This window comes from Scyliorhinus torazame, chromosome 22, assembly GCF_047496885.1.
Source record: "Scyliorhinus torazame isolate Kashiwa2021f chromosome 22, sScyTor2.1, whole genome shotgun sequence".
Lineage (NCBI taxonomy): Eukaryota > Metazoa > Chordata > Chondrichthyes > Carcharhiniformes > Scyliorhinidae > Scyliorhinus > Scyliorhinus torazame.
In genome coordinates, this window is record NC_092728.1 from 76,827,380 (window position 1) to 76,843,136 (window position 15,757).

A 15,757-nucleotide genomic window follows, 5' to 3' on the forward strand; every position below is an offset into this window, starting at 1 on the left:
GAGAAAGGGGGGATGAAAGGGGGTGAGAGAAAGGGAGGGTGTGAGAGATAGGGGGGGAAAGGGAGGGTGTGAGAGATAGGGGGGGAAAGAAAGGGGTGATGATTCACTAGTGCAAGTTTTCCACAACAACAACAACAAAAGAACAAAAAAAAGAAAACCTCGGCATCGTTTTTGTTTTAGTTGGTTGGGGGGCGAGGAAATGTCACTCCGAGGATTGATTGGGGGGGGGGGGTGTGAGAAGTTGGAGGCGCGGGGTCAGGGTGGCCCCTTTAAGCGGGATGATTGACGGGGTTCTTGCAGCGTTTGTCTAGATTAATCTAGTCCGCCCTCGCTCCCGCGCTCGAGCAGAGACGCGAGTCCCGGAGCTTCCAGAATCCGGAGGAGGGGAAAGGTACAGTGTTTTCTCATCAAAAACCTTCGCTCGCTTTTTGATCCCAGTCTCCTTCCCCCCCACCCCGGGCGGACAAGGAAGTGGGTGCTTTTTTTGTTGCATCTGTTGACTTGTTTTTTCCCTCTCCCTCTTTTATTTCTGTTCGGGGCGCTCGCTATCACAATGCTAGATCGGCAGGCTTTCTCTCTCTCTCTCTTTGCTAGAACCGTCTCTAGCGCTCCGCCTAGACACACACAAAAAAAACCCCACACACACATATATACATTCCCCAGCCAGGTCGGAAACCATTCCCAAAGTGGTGGGGGGAGGATATAAATATTAAAAATGAAAATGCTGAGGTAAAAGTTGGCGCCGGAGTGTGCTTTCTGGAGCAGCAGTAGTGTGTGTGTTAATCTGCTGTGTTCAGTACAAACTAGAGCAGGCTTGGCTTTGTTCCATTACAGCACTAGGCCCAAGAAGGCTGCAGTCTGGCTCCATTTACCAACACATCCCCCCCCCCCCCCCCAGTGCTGACTCCCACATAATGTTTGGCAGGTTCGGGTATTTTTTTTGCCTTGTGTTATTTTTTTGTGCGTTGAAATTGTTTGTGCAGTAACTTGGCGAGGAATCTTCTCACGTTTTCGACTTGCAGAACTGTTAAGATTAGGAATTGATAGCCTAAATTGAACCCTCCTCCCCCTTCCCCATGTTTTGATGTTTCACAACAGATGTAGGATGAGCTATTTAAAGTATCACTGTACTGATTCGTACGTTATTTTTAGTTAGCCTTGGCTTCCTGAGAATACTTTCATGGTATTTTTTGAAGGTAGCTGTGCGTGCAGCGAATTATTGCCCTCTTATTTCATTCTAATTGTAGTGCTATTGTGTGGTAACAGAACACTTTTATGTATGTGCTGTTCAATTTATCCTGTGTACGCGTCTTCTCAATTATTTCTCTTTATCTCATCCAGTTGCTTCGGTCGCTTTTTGTTAGACACCGAAATCCCTGCTTTTTCAGACTTCACATGATGTGCTTCATCTCATGATGTGCTTCATCTAGTTAGTCCTGATGAGCACAATGAACAACAAAATTAATAGGGCATTTCAGCACAAGTAGATGGTGTGATTTTTAAGTACAAATATAAGTTGAGATGCTCTATAAGTAGCTATTATTGTTTATTGTATCACCATCCCAAGAACTTTCTATTCAAATTATTTATCCACACCTATGTTAGTCTCAGTCAGGAGAATGCAATAAAATTAATAACTTGTTTGATGGCATTGACTTTTGTGATAACAATCTGCATTCATTAAACCTAATCATTTATCTTTAAAAGAGCTGCTATACTTGTAATAAACAGAACACCAATAACACTAGTGATTTGAAATGCACTTCTGAAAACCATGCGGGTTATAGCAGTGGTGACTCATCAGTGCTGATACCTTTTAAACAAAACTTGTATTTATTTGCAATATCTCACCCACACTTGAAAGAAGCACACCTGTTTTTTTCCTGTATGAAATGGCATGTAAACTGTTTGTTTTTTTCTATTATGGTGAGTGCAACTGCTGTGATCTTCTGGTGTGGACATTTTGCACTAAAACTGTTTAATCGGAAAAGGCAAGTAAGTGAAAGTGGGGAGAAACCTTCAGTGTGTGGAGAACTGAAGCAAGAAAGGAACGCTTTTTTTGTTGCTGGTGAAGTAGCAATGCGATTAGATATTTTCTCATCTATAGAAAATCTATTCTGGTTCTGTCAGAATAAAAAACATAAGTTGCATCAGGACGATATGTTTATCATTCATCCTCTTATGCCTTTCATGTGAAAGATTGACTTTTTAAATGAGGGATGCTGTGATAAATAATTACAGTATTTCACATCACTGTTGAGTTTTGGTAAAAGTTGTGTTTTAATTCTTACAACGCTTTGTCTAAAAGGAATGATCGTTATTGAGCTAAAATTAATTCGGAAGAGCACTGTTGTACTAATCTCCACATCAGTACTAATCTTGGTTTGAAGTGTCAAATAAATTGTGGGTTGCTTCAGTTTTGATACCACTGAATGCACAAGGTATTTGATTTAAAACCTGCATCACTTTAAAGCTGCAGCAATCTGACCGATGAATAGTCTGATTTAAATCCCTACTTGCCTGGTTCCTCCATGCTTTTGCAACTTTAAAAAAGTGTACACATCGATCACCTTCATTTTCTCAATTCCCACCAGTGATAACTTGGAGAGGTGAAAATGAGACATTATATAGAATGTGCAGAACAGAAACAGTTCATTCAGTCCTGCAGCATTGTGCTGGTGTTTTTACTCCACATCAGCCTTCTCCCACTCTTGAGTCTTACCTCAACCTTCACATGAAGTGAAAATTGCAAAAGTCTGCCGATAGGTGTAAGTATTTCTGTGCACGCAGATGTCTTGGGGAACAATTACATCTAAAACCTCAACACTGTTGGTTTGAAGCCACAAAAGCTTGCGTTTAATTTTTCCCCCAATGCAAATTTACATGCAACTCCTTATTAGAAAGTTCAACATACCAGATTTACTATTTTTGAATTCTAACCCCACCCGTACCAATACTGGCTGCAGCATTCAAAATGGCCATCTGGCCTTTCTGCACAAAGAAACAAATCCCAGGGAGTCTGCAAATCCGCCACAGTTGGTACTGTAGTCTGAGTGGATGCTAGATTGCTCTTTGGACCCATCTGTCAAATAGCCTGAGCTGCCACAATGAAAAATCAAAGTCGAGAGGGAGTCAGCAGATAATGGCTTATATTTGGTGCCTTCTGAAGTGCTTGGTGAATATTTGCGTGGTTATATGCACTATTATGCTGTGCAATTCTATTTTTAAAAGCTGGATATTTCCATTAGCTACGATCATGGATTTTTTTTGTCCTAGATGATCAAAGGTTAACAGTTACTTGTGTGAAAAGGGTCTGTTTTGTCAATGGAGAATAGCAATGAGTGCATACGATACATAATCCTATGAGTAGAAATTGGTGTCATTGTCTGACGCTAAAAATATCGGTTTGGCTTGTATCAGGGTCACATCTTTGCCCTGGTGTGCCTCCGAGCTGAGAAATCTCCAAAGATTGTAGGCTCAGCTGCAACACCACATCGACACATTATAATCCTCAATTGTTGTTGCTTGGTCCTCGAGGGCTGTGATATACATGACAACTCTTCCGAATAAGAACAGTGTTAGCAGAGCCTTTCAAAATTACAAATCATGGTTAAAAATGGAATTTCATACAAGTTAAAAGTTGGTAAAGAAAAAAATAAAATGTTTGCCAGATAAGAAAAACAGTCTCCGTGAGGCAGCAGTAGAAAATGAGATGGCAAGGGGTTATATTTGAGGTCCGTTGATGGTGAAGCCAAGATTGCTGATTTTCTTTTTACATTTGAAATAACATAACACAATAGGTACAGGGTAAAACGGTTTTAAAAATGTGATGTGGGATTGAAGTCTTCGGGGAGAGAGAGAGAGGCTGTCACTATATAACTATCATAGCACTGCAGAATGCAAAATCTGTTTGAAATGTAATGATTGAATTACGAATTGGGAAAAAAAACCTTGGGTGCTGGCTGATGGTAATGATAGTGGATAGAGGCCTTGTAACCATTGTTTTGTACGAGTGAAATTTTGAGGACTTGTATCTTACATGAGCCACTTTATGTGAATAAATGTTACAAGTTGCCTCATCGATAACATTTTACCAAGCTATTCCTTATTTAAGGTTCTGATCTCATTTATTGTCTTTTTCTGTTTCACCTATGCATTTCCAAGCAACAAGTAGTGTTTTTGAAAATTAATAAGAGTGAAGAGTCAAGTCAAGGCACCTTGTTCAGTACACCAGAAAGGTTTAAAAGAATGTGATTAAGTAATTCAAAAGTGATCAGGCTTTAGTTTTAGTTTATTATTCACTTATGGGATATGAGAGTCGCTGGCTAGGCCAGCATTTATTGTCCGTTGCTAGTTGCCCTTCAGAAGGTGGTGGTGAGCTGCCTTCTGACACCAAGCTTGTGTTTTAAAAGCCTGAAAAATGGTAGCAGAACAGAGTGGCTGACATTTGAGACCCTGGAGATAGATGGTTTTCTGTGAGCACATGATGGATTTATTCCAAAAATAGAGGAGTATTGGCCAAGCCATGGTCAGGTTTCTTCATCTATTCAGATGGCATGTCTTTATGTGACACATCTTTACTGATGGGTGAGGAGGCCAATCCTTCATAGAATCCCTATTGTGCAGAAGGAGGCCATTCGGCCCATTGAGTCTGCACCAACCTTTTGAATGAACACTCTGTCCACCCTGCCCGATCCCCGTAATTCCATAACCTAACCTGCACACTTAAGCATTGGCATCTGTTGCCAAGCTGCTGTGGCCACTGGCCATCATGGTGGTATCCACCAGCTACAGGAGGTGTTACCATTTCCTGTCAGCTGGCAACTCCCAGGTGCACTAGTCGATGTTTGGGGCCCTCATGCCTTGCTGGCAAACATCCTTGATGCAGAGCCTTGGGCGTCCTACTGATCAGACACCACATTATACTATTGATAGAAATGAGAAAGATTGTAATGGAGTGAGAAATTGAAGGTTAGAAGTGAGTACAATATTGTTCAAAAGAGAACAAACTTTTCCCTGGGGTGTGAATCATGCTAGGAGTACTCCTCAGCTCTACAGTATTCATTTTTTGGAAGGTTTGACACAAAATGAGGTTTCTGGGGGCAGCTTCAGAAGCAGATAAAGTATTGGAATTCCATTTTACGATCAGAAAAAATGATCAAGCAAGCCAATTATAGGAAGGAATAAAGTTGGAACCATCAAAGGTGAGAGATGGTAATTTGAATAACGTTTTGAATTCTTCAGATAGTTTTATTTTTAAAGAAACAAGATTTTTATTGCCCCATTGAAAATCGTGGAAGATATAATTCATTACAGGAGGACTGGAAGGTGTACGTTGTAAATCTAACCACCTCCTGTGGCCATGCTGTTAATAATTTCCAATGTTGTTGGATAGGCAGATGCTTCCACTTGAAATGTCTTTTATTTTTAGTTGGGACGATCACAAAAAGCAGCAGAATCATCTAATCGCAGAACATTCATATTATTGGAGTCAAAACAGCATCAAGTTTTCCATTTAGTACTATTAATTTAAATATTTTTCATTAGCTCTTACTGAAATTAGCTGGCTGATGTGACCCAATTCTGAGGGAAATAATTAAAAGTACTATTCCTTCTTTCCTTTATAATGTTGGACCAAGCCCAAAGTACTGGAGAAATAGAAACAACTATTTATCCTGTCTGGCCTAAGTCATAGTATAGTAAACCTGTTTGAGGGAGGGCAGCGGATGAGGAAACAAAATGAAACGGTCAGTCTGATTTGCTACCCACATTGCTTTTCTGAACTAGTATCAAGGCTACTTCAGGGCTCTAGGTTGAAAGGCAATCATAGAATCTGATTAATATATTCTTTTAGAGTCATAATGATGCTCTTTGAGCCAATGCTGGCTCTGGAGCAACTCAGTGAGTCCCATTCCTCTGCTGTATCCCCACGGAATTGCACTAGATAGATCTATCTATCTCCCTTGGGTGTCTTTCTGATTTCCTTTCAAAATCATTCATTGTATCCGCTTCCACCATCATTATAGTACGAAGTCTTACAACACCAGGTTAAAGTCCAACAGGTTTGTTTCGATGTCACTAGCTTTCGGAGCGCTGCTCCTTCCTCAGGTGAATGCAGAGGTCTGTTCCAGAAACATATATAGACAAATTCAAAGATGCCAAACAATGCTAGGAATGCGAGCATTAGCAGGTGATTAAATCTTTACAGATCCAGAGATGGGGTAACCCCAGGTTAAAGAGGTGTGAATTGTATCAAGCCAGGACAGTTGGTAGGATTTTGCAGGCCAGATGGTGGGGGATGAATGTAATGCGACATGAATCCCAGGTCCCGGTTGAGGCCGCACTCATGTGTGCGGAACTTGGCTATAAGTTTCTGCTCGGCGATTCTGCGTTGTCGCGGGTCCTGAAGGCCGCCTTGGAGAACGCTTACCCGGAGATCCGAGGCTGAATGCCCTTGACTGCTGAAGTGTTCCCCGACTGGAAGGGAACATTCCTGCCTGGTGATTGTTGCGCGATGTCCGTTCATTCGTTGTCGCAGCGTCTGCATGGTCTCGCCAATGTACCACGCTTCGGGACATCCTTTTCTGCAGCGTATGAGGTAGACAACGTTGGCCGAGTCGCACGAGTATGTACCGCGTACCTGGTGGGTGGTGTTCTCACGTGTAATAGTGGTATCCATGTCAGTGATCTGGCACGCCTTGCAGAGATTGCCATGACAGGGTTGTGTGGTGTCGTGGTCACTGTTCTGAAGACTGGGTAGTTTGCTGCAAACAATGGTTCGTTTGAGGTTGCGCGGTTGTTTGAAGGCAAGTAGTGGGGGTGTGGGGATGACCTTGGCAAGATGTTCATCGTCATCAATGATGTGTTGAAGGCTGTGAAGAAGATGGCGTAGTTTCTCCGCTCCGGGGAAGTACTGGACGACGAAGGGTATTCTGTCGGTTGTGTCCCATGTTTGTCTTCTGAGGAGGTCGGTCCGGTTTTTCGCTGTGGCGCGTTGGAACTGTCGATCGATGAGTCGAGTGCCATATCCCGTTCGTACGAGGGCATCTTTCAACGTCTGTAGATGTCTGTTACGCTCCTCCTCGTCTGAGCAGATCATGTGTATACGGAGCGCTTGTCCATAGGGGATGGCTTCTTTAATGTGTTTAGGGTGGAAGCTGGAGAAGTGGAGCATCATGAGGTTATCCGTGGGTTTGCGGTAAAGCGACGTGCTGAGGTGACCGTCCTTGATGGAGACGAGTGTGTCCAAGAATGCAACTGATTTTGGAGAGTAGTCCATGGTGAGTCTGATGGTTGGATGGAACTTATTAATGTCATCGTGTAGTCGTTTCAGTGATTCTTCGCCGTGGGTCCAAAGGAAAAAAATGTCATCGATGTATCTGGTGTATAACGTCGGTTGAAGGTCCTGTGCGGTGAGTAGGTCCTGTTCAAACTTGTGCATGAAGATGTTGGCGTATTGGGGTGCGAATTTGGTCCCCATGGCTGTTCCGTGCGTCTGGATGAAGAACTTGTTGTCGAAGGTGAAGACGTTGTGATCCAGAATGAAGCGGATGAGTTGCAGAATTGCGTCTGGAGATTGGCAGTTGTCGGTGTTGAGTACTGGGGCTGTTGCAGCAATGCCGTCGTCATGGGGGATGCTGGTGTAGAGTGCCGAGACGTCCATTGTGACGAGGAATGTTCCTGGTTCAACTGGTCCATGGGTGCTGAGTTTCTGTAGGAAGTCCGTCGTGTCGCGACAGAAGCTGGGTGTACCTTGTACGATGGGTTTCAAGATGCCCTCGATGTAGCCAGAGAGGTTCTCACACAGGGTCCCATTGCCTGAAACGATAGGGCGGCCTGGTGTGTTGGCCTTATGTATTTTCGGGAGGCAGTAGAGATCTTCAATGCGGGGAGTACGTGGGATGAGAGCACGTAGGGTGCTCTGAAGATCTGGATCCAAGGTCTTGATCAGTCTGTTAAGTTGGCGGATGTGTTCCTTGATCGGATCTGCGGGTAACTGTCTGTAGTGTTCTTGGTTGTTCAGTTGTCGGTATACTTCTTTGCAGTAGTCCGTTCTGTTCAGTACGACAGTGGCCCCCCCTTTGTCTGCTGGTTTGATGACGATGCTGCGGTTGGTCTTGAGAGCGCGGATGGCATTGCGTTGTGCTTGGGTGACGTTCGGGGCTGTCTTGTGAATGCGACTGATGAATCTGGCATTGACACGACTCCTGACGGCTTGAGCATACATGTCGAGTCTAAGGCAGCGGCCTTCCGGAGGGGTCCAATTCGACTCTTTCCTCTTCGGTTGCCGCACCGCAGATCTCTCGGTCTGCTGTTCCGGTTCATTGGTAGTCTGCTTGGGTTCGCTGTTGGCCTCTTGGGGTCTGTGGAAGAATTCCCGGAGCCTCATTCGCCTGATGAATTCCTCCGTGTCTGCCGCGAGACTGATGGGGTCCATTTTGGTGGTGGTGCAGAAATTGAGCCCTCTGCTGAGGACTTCGATTTCGTCTGGTTGAAGGGTGTAGTCTGACAAGTTGACAATAGATTTCCCTGTATTGTTTTCTACTGTGACACCGGGGGTGGCTTGCTTGCTGCTGGTGGTGATGCCAAGTTTCTCAAGCTTTCTGTTCTTGGTATGCATATAGGTGGCATAGTATTGTTGTCTCATCTGTTTGGCAGTGTTCCGCAGCTGGTCTGCTGCATTCTGAGCGCAAGTTGAGAATATGGCCTCTATCTTGGTTTCCAGGTTGCGTCGTCTGCTGTAGAGCTGGCGGACGAGGTAGTTGAGGAGTGTGAGAGAGGTGCGACGGCAGAGTCTCTCAGCGAAGTCTGTATTGTAGGTCGCCTTGAGTGGGTTTGTGATCTGTAGCCCTTTCGGGATCTTGTCTGCTTTCTTGCATCTTTGTAGAAACTTAATGTCAGTGTCTATATGCGCGATTTTCCTGGAGATCCTCTCCACTTTGAGCCGGCAGTTTGCAGTGTCGATGGTAGCCATGATGTGGAGATGCCGGCGTTGGACTGGGGTGAGCACAGTACGAAGTCTTACAACACCAGGTTAAAGTCCAACAGGTTTGTTTCGATGTCACTAGCTTTCGGAGCGCTGCTCCTTCCTCAGGTGAATGAAGAGGTATGTTCCAGAAACATATATATATATAGACAAATTCAAAGATGCCAAACAATGCTAGGAATGCGAGCATTAGCAGGTGATTAAATCTTTACAGATCCAGAGATGGTGTAACCCCAGGTTAAAGAGGGTGTGAATTGTATCAAGCCAGGACAGTTGGTAGGATTTTGCAGGCATCGCGCAACAATCACCAGGCAGGAATGTTCCCTTCCAGTCGGGGAACACTTCAGCAGACATGGGCATTCAGCCTCTGATCTCCGGGTAAGCGTTCTCCAAGGCGGCCTTCAGGACCTGCGACAACGCAGAATCGCCGAGCAGAAACTTATAGCCAAGTTCCGCACACGAGTGCGGCCTCAACCGGGACCTGGGATTCATGTCGCATTACATTCATCCCCCACCATCTGGCCTGCAAAATCCTACCAACTGTCCTGGCTTGATACAATTCACACCTCTTTAACCTGGGGTTACCCCATCTCTGGATCTGTAAAGATTTAATCACCTGCTAATGCTCGCATTCCTAGCATTGTTTGGCATCTTTGAATTTGTCTATATATGTGTTTCTGGAACAGACCTCTGCATTCACCTGAGGAAGGAGCAGCGCTCCGAAAGCTAGTGACATCGAAACAAACCTGTTGGACTTTAACCTGGTGTTGTAAGACTTCGTACTGTGCTCACCCCAGTCCAACGCCGGCATCTCCACACCATCATTATAAGCAGCAAATTCCAGGTCAGTGGGTATGTCTTTGCATTCTCATGTACCCCCTGCACCCCTTGCCCCAAATCTTATATCGGCACCCCTTAGTGTTTGTAGAATCACTTAAGGGGAACAGCTACTCTTTGTTTTTCTTCTCTAAACCTGCTGTAGCCTTGAGCATTATCAAATCTCCTCTCAACCTCCTTTGCTGGAAGGAGAATAATGTAAGCTTCTTCTTGTAGCTGAAATCCCTTCTGTAAACTCTGGACTTTGGTTCTGGAACAGTTCCTGCAGACTGGAAAGTACCAAATGTAACCCCATTATATAAGGAGAGGAAACTGAGAACTACAGACCTATTAGTTTGATGTCAATAGTAGGGAAAATGTTAGAACTTATTATCCTAGATTATCATAGAATTTACAGTGCAGAAGGAGGCCATTCGGCCCATCGAGTCTGCACCAGCTCTTGGAAAGAGCACCCTACCCAAGGTCAACACCTCCACCCCATAACCCAGTAACCCCACCCAACACTAAGGGCAATTTTGGACACTAAGGGCAATTTATCATGGCCAATCCACCTAACCTGCACATCTTTGGACTGTGGGAGGAAACCGGAGCACCCGGAGGAAACCCACGCACACATGGGGAGGATGTGCAGACTCCGCACAGACAGTGACCCAAGCCGGAATCGAACCTTGGACCCTGGAGCTGTGAAGCAATTGTGCTATCCACAATGCTACCGTGATGATAATTGAACATTTAGAAAATGAGATATGATTGGGAATCCACATGGAATTATGAAAAGGAAACCATGTTTGACAAACCTGTTAAGAGTTTTTTGAGGAAGTTACATGTAGCATAGATAAAGGAGAACCAGTGACTGTGGTGCATTCGGATGTTCAGAAAACTTTTGCTAAGATCGCACAAAAGAGAATAGTAAACAAAATTGGAGCACATGGAAGTGGATAGTATATGCTAGTATGGATTTAGAATTGGTTAATGGACAGAAACAGAGAGTAGGAATAAACGGGTCATTCCCAGGATGGCAGGCAGTTACTACTAGTGGGGATTTACATAAATGATTTGGATATAGGCATCAAATGTAATATTTCCAAATTGGCTGATAATACAATTTTGTAAGTTTTGTTTTTTAAATTTAGAGTTTCCAATTCATTTTTTTCCAATTAAGGGGCAATTTAGCACGGCCAATCCACCTACTCTGCACATCTTTTGGGTCGTGGGGGCGAAACCCACGCAAACACGGAGAGAATTTGCAAACTCCACACGGACAGTGACCCAGAGCCGGCGTCGTAAGCAGCAGTGCTACCCACTGCGCCACGGTGCTGCCGTCGGCATGTAAGTTTTGAGGAGGATGCAAGGATGCTTTGAGGGGATTAGGATAGTGAATGGCCAAGAACATGAAATATAATGAGAATAAGTGTGAAGTTACTCATTTTGATTTTAAACAAAATAGAAAAGCAAAGTATTTCTTAAATAGTGAGAAGTTGGAAAGTGCAGATGTCCAAAGGGACCTGGGTGACCTTATTCATTAGTCATTAAAAGCTGGCATGCAGGTGCAGGAAATAATTAGGAAGACAAATGGTATGCTACTCTTCAGTGCAAGACTATTTGAATACAGGAGTAAAGATGCCTTGGTGAGACTGCTGCAATTGTGTAGAGTCTTGGTGAGGCTGCACCTAGAATATTGTGTATAGTTCTGGTCACCTTATCTCAGAAAGGATATACTTGTCATAGAGGGTGATTCACCAAACTAATCCCTGGGGTGGTTGGATTGTCTTATAAGGAGCAATTAAGAAAACCAGGCCTGTATTCTCTAGAGTTTTGAAGAATGAGAGGTAATTTCATTGAAACGTACAAAATTCTTACAGCGTGTGACAGAGTGGATGTAGATAGGATGGGGACATAGTCTTAAGAGGCAGGCCATTTAAGACTGAGACTTCGCCTCAGAAATCTGTGGAAATTAATCACTTGAGGATTCTTAGGACAGGAAACAACAGATTTCTGGACATTAGTGACATCAAGGCATATTGCGATAGTGGGAAGTGATGGCGTAGTGGTAGATGATCTGTTTGAATGGTAGAACAGGCCCGATGGGCTGAATGGCCTACTCCTATAAATCCCCTCTGCACCCTCCCAGGGAACTTCTCATCATTTCTAAAGGCTACTGCAGAATGGATGCAATATTCTAGAAGTGACATGACCAGAACTGTATAAAGGTTCAGTTTAACATCTCCGTTTCTGGACTCGATGCCTTTATTTATTGGGCAGCACGGTAGCATTGTGGATAGCACAAATGCTTCACAGCTCCAGGGTCCCAGGTTCGATTCCGGCTTGGGTCACTGTCTGTGCGGAGTCTGCACATCCTCCCCGTGTGTGCGTGGGTTTCCTCCGGGTGCTCCGGTTTCCTCCCACAGTCCAAAGATGTGCGGATTAGGTGGATTGGCCATGTTAAATTGCCCATCGTGTCCAAAATTGCCCTTAGTGTTGGGTGGGGTTACTGGGTTATGGGGATAGGGTGGAGGTGTGGACCTTGGGTAGGGTGCTCTTTCCAAGAGCCGGTGCAGACTCGATGGGCCGAATGGCCTCCTTCTGCACTGTAAATTCTATGATGATTTATGAAGGACAAGATTCCATATGAAGTGCTAATTATTCTCATGGGTTTTCTCTGAGTGCTCCGGTTTCCTCCAAGTCCCGAAAGGCATGCTGTTAGGTGAACTGGACGTTCTCCCTCAGTGTACCCGAACAAGTGCCGGAGTGTGGCGACTAGGGGATTTTCACAGTAACTTCATTGCAGCGTTGATATAAGTCTACTTGTAACACTAATAAAGAATTATTATTATTATTAATATGTTCTGCCACCTACAATGATCTATATCCCTCCTTCCTAGTTAGGTCGAGAATATACTAGCCAAGAAGTTCTGAGCACATTCCAGAAACTTCCCTCTTTACTGTAACATTATTGCAATAGATATTTGGGTAATTAAAGTCATAGTTCTTGTACATCTCTGATTTCCCTGTAGATTTACTTTACTCACTCACTGACTTTTCAGAGACCTTCAGAATTCACTAGTGTGACCTTGCCTTTCTTCTCAACTCTAATCAAATGAACCCTGACCTTACTTCCTCGAGGACATCTTCACTTCTAACACCACAATTACTTCCCTAATCAATACTGTTATTTGTGTTTGTAGCTTATCAACCTTATTCACTACACTTCGTGATTTCCATATCTACACTTTTTTTTCCACTCTAAACCTTGCCCCTGCTCAGTTCTTCTTGCGCTGTTCCTATTTAATATGATACTACTTCTTTCTCTAGTACTATCCAAAACCCCTCTGCCGCCAATTTAGTGTAAACTACTCCCAACCACATAACTGAACCTCCCAGCGAGGATATTGGTTCCAGTCCTGTTGAGGTTTTTCTTTAATAGGTGACTCCTGCCCCAGAACTCATAGAATCCCTACAATGCAGAAAGAGGCCATTCGGCCTACTCGGTCTGCACCGTATTTGATTAAATTTGTTTTCTTTTGAATGCGAGACTCAATGCACAGTTTGAATCAAAGTCATTCCTTCTCTGAGGCATTCACCTGAGGAAGGAGCAGTGCTCTGAAAGCTAGTGATTTGAAACAAACCTGTAAGACTTCTTGCAGGTTGTCAACAAATCTGTAAGACCCCAGACCAACGCCGGCAGCTCCACAAAATTCCTTCTCTGGGCTTCATACATGTGGAACTGTTCACTTCTTTCCATCGTGCCTTTTCCCACAATGTTGCTCATTTTAAAACCTGAGCTTGGAGTCAACTTATCACTAATTCTGACCTACCTTACCTTGTACCGCATTCAACATTTATAATAATAATCTTTTATTGTCACAAGTAGGCTTACATCAACACTGCAATGAAGTTACTGTAAAAAGCCCCTAGTCGCCACATTCCGGCGCCTGTTCGGGTACACTGAGGGAGAATTCAGAATGTCCAAATTACCTAATAGCGCGTCTTTCGGGACTTGTGGGAGGAAACCGGAGTACCCGGAGGAAACCCACCCAGACACGGGGAGAACATGCAGATTCTGCACAGACACAGTGACCCAGCCGGGAATCGAACTTGGGACCCTGGCACTGTGAAGCAGCAATGCTAACCACTGTGCTACCGTGCCCCCCCTGTTATGTTATCCTGCTTTTCGGAACTTTGATTTTTCGCTTTGTTTCTGCTTGGTTTTTTTTTTGAAGCAAGACTTCCAATTACTGTATGAGCCAAAAAAGATAATATCCATCCAACCCAGTCTCCCTCTACTGCCCCTGTCCTTTGGGGAAGAGGCCCATCTCTGACTACCCTTCCTCCTCTTTTCGACACGATCATAGAAGGGGTTCACAATTCCTTTTAGCATCTTCCCAGTAATGGATCATGTAATGGATCATGTTCATAAATCTGCAGTTTCCTCACTGTGATCTGTAGCCCTTTTGAAAATAGTGTATGGGTTAGCCTCCAGTCTAAAGGAATGATCCTTATTGACCTGTTGAAGACATAACTGTACTTTTCCTTCTCAGAGAAACTTTCAGATAAAACATATCATTAGAGGAATTGGCTGAAAAGATTGGAATTAAAGGGCAGAATTTTCCTTCCAGGAAATATTTGAACATCTCCAGCCTCACACACTGAAAACCTGGATAGAAACCCTGCTAGCATCCCATGTCGTATGTACTGAAATTCTACCTTGGCATTCAAGAAACAATGAGCAACATCCCCTCCAATCTCTGGAGATTCTTAAAGCATCTTAAAGTGATAAAGCTATATGGAGGGTTATAAAAGCCGAGATTTGGAGAGATGATTATTTCGCTCAAACCGGCTGAGGATTATGCACTGAGACCGAGTATTAGTTTGCCTAGTGCTTGAGACGGAAACTGAGATAGCCATGTAAACCTGAATGATAATCCTTGAGAGACTGAGAGAGCCCTGAAACTGTGACTTACTTTGTGGAAGCCAGAGTATTTAATTTACTTCCTGAGAAGGTAAGAGATTACACATTGACGCAGACCATTCCTTTTGGGAACAAACGAGCAGAAGCTAATTTATAGAACTGACCTAACAACAGATTGTTTTTTGAAGCAGCTAGCAAGAAGTTATATTTCATCTAAGAAACTGACTAGCCAAGATGGCAGATTGAGAGAAATTTGATTCATTGGTCTACCTTTTATAGCCCATTTTATGTGTCAGATTTTAATAATAAAATCCATTTCGACTTCACCGCAAAAAGGAAAATATTACAAATGTTTGAAATTTGACATAAAAACAAAGTCCTGGAAATACTCAGCTGGTCTGGCAGCATCTGTGGAGAGAGAAAGAGTTGACATTTTGAGTTGAATCTGACATCTTCAGAGTTCTGCTACTGGTGTGGCTGGTTACTTTCTAGTCAACAGTGACAGCTAAGAGAAGAGGGTTGTTGATTGTAGGGTTCTGGTGACAATGGTTGAAGGGGGTCTTAATCTTGTTGCCACTTAAACTGCAGGCAACATGCATGTCACATATCAGCTCAAATTTGGATGCCATCTAGGTCCTGCTGTAAGCTGATTTTTGGGTTGCGTCATCACTGGAAATTAATTCTGAATGGAACTGAATGTTGTAGAATCAGCCTGGCACTGACGAAGTAACTGAAGCAGCTGGAAATTGGTTGAGCCAAGGACACTGCCCTGAAGAACACCTGTCTTCTGATTACAGTGAATGGGTTCTGGCAATGGCAACCATCTCTGTGTGTAGGTTATGATGCCAGGTACTGAAGGATATTCCCATTGACCTCCATTTTCGTAGGATTTCCTGATGCCATTGTCTTTCTGATGCTACATTAATTCAAGAAATTTGATTGTGCCACTCATGCAGCATCCCTCCTGTTGAGCGTACGCCTGATTCAAGACGTGAGGTGGTTAGCGGTTTTGACGAATCCTAAAA

The 15,757-nt window shown here is 43.8% G+C and overlaps 1 protein-coding gene across 2 annotated transcripts in view; it reads left to right on the plus strand.

The window, feature by feature from the left end:
- The first annotated feature begins 283 nt into the window (after positions 1-283).
- The window catches only part of zbtb26 (zinc finger and BTB domain containing 26), a 40,651-nt gene continuing 25,177 nt past the window's right edge, over positions 284-15,757 (plus strand). For both annotated transcript variants that reach the window (XR_011937643.1, XM_072488390.1), the window contains exon 1: positions 284-391. The gene's annotated coding sequence lies outside the window, so the exon portion shown is untranslated. The remainder of the gene's footprint in view (positions 392-15,757) is intronic.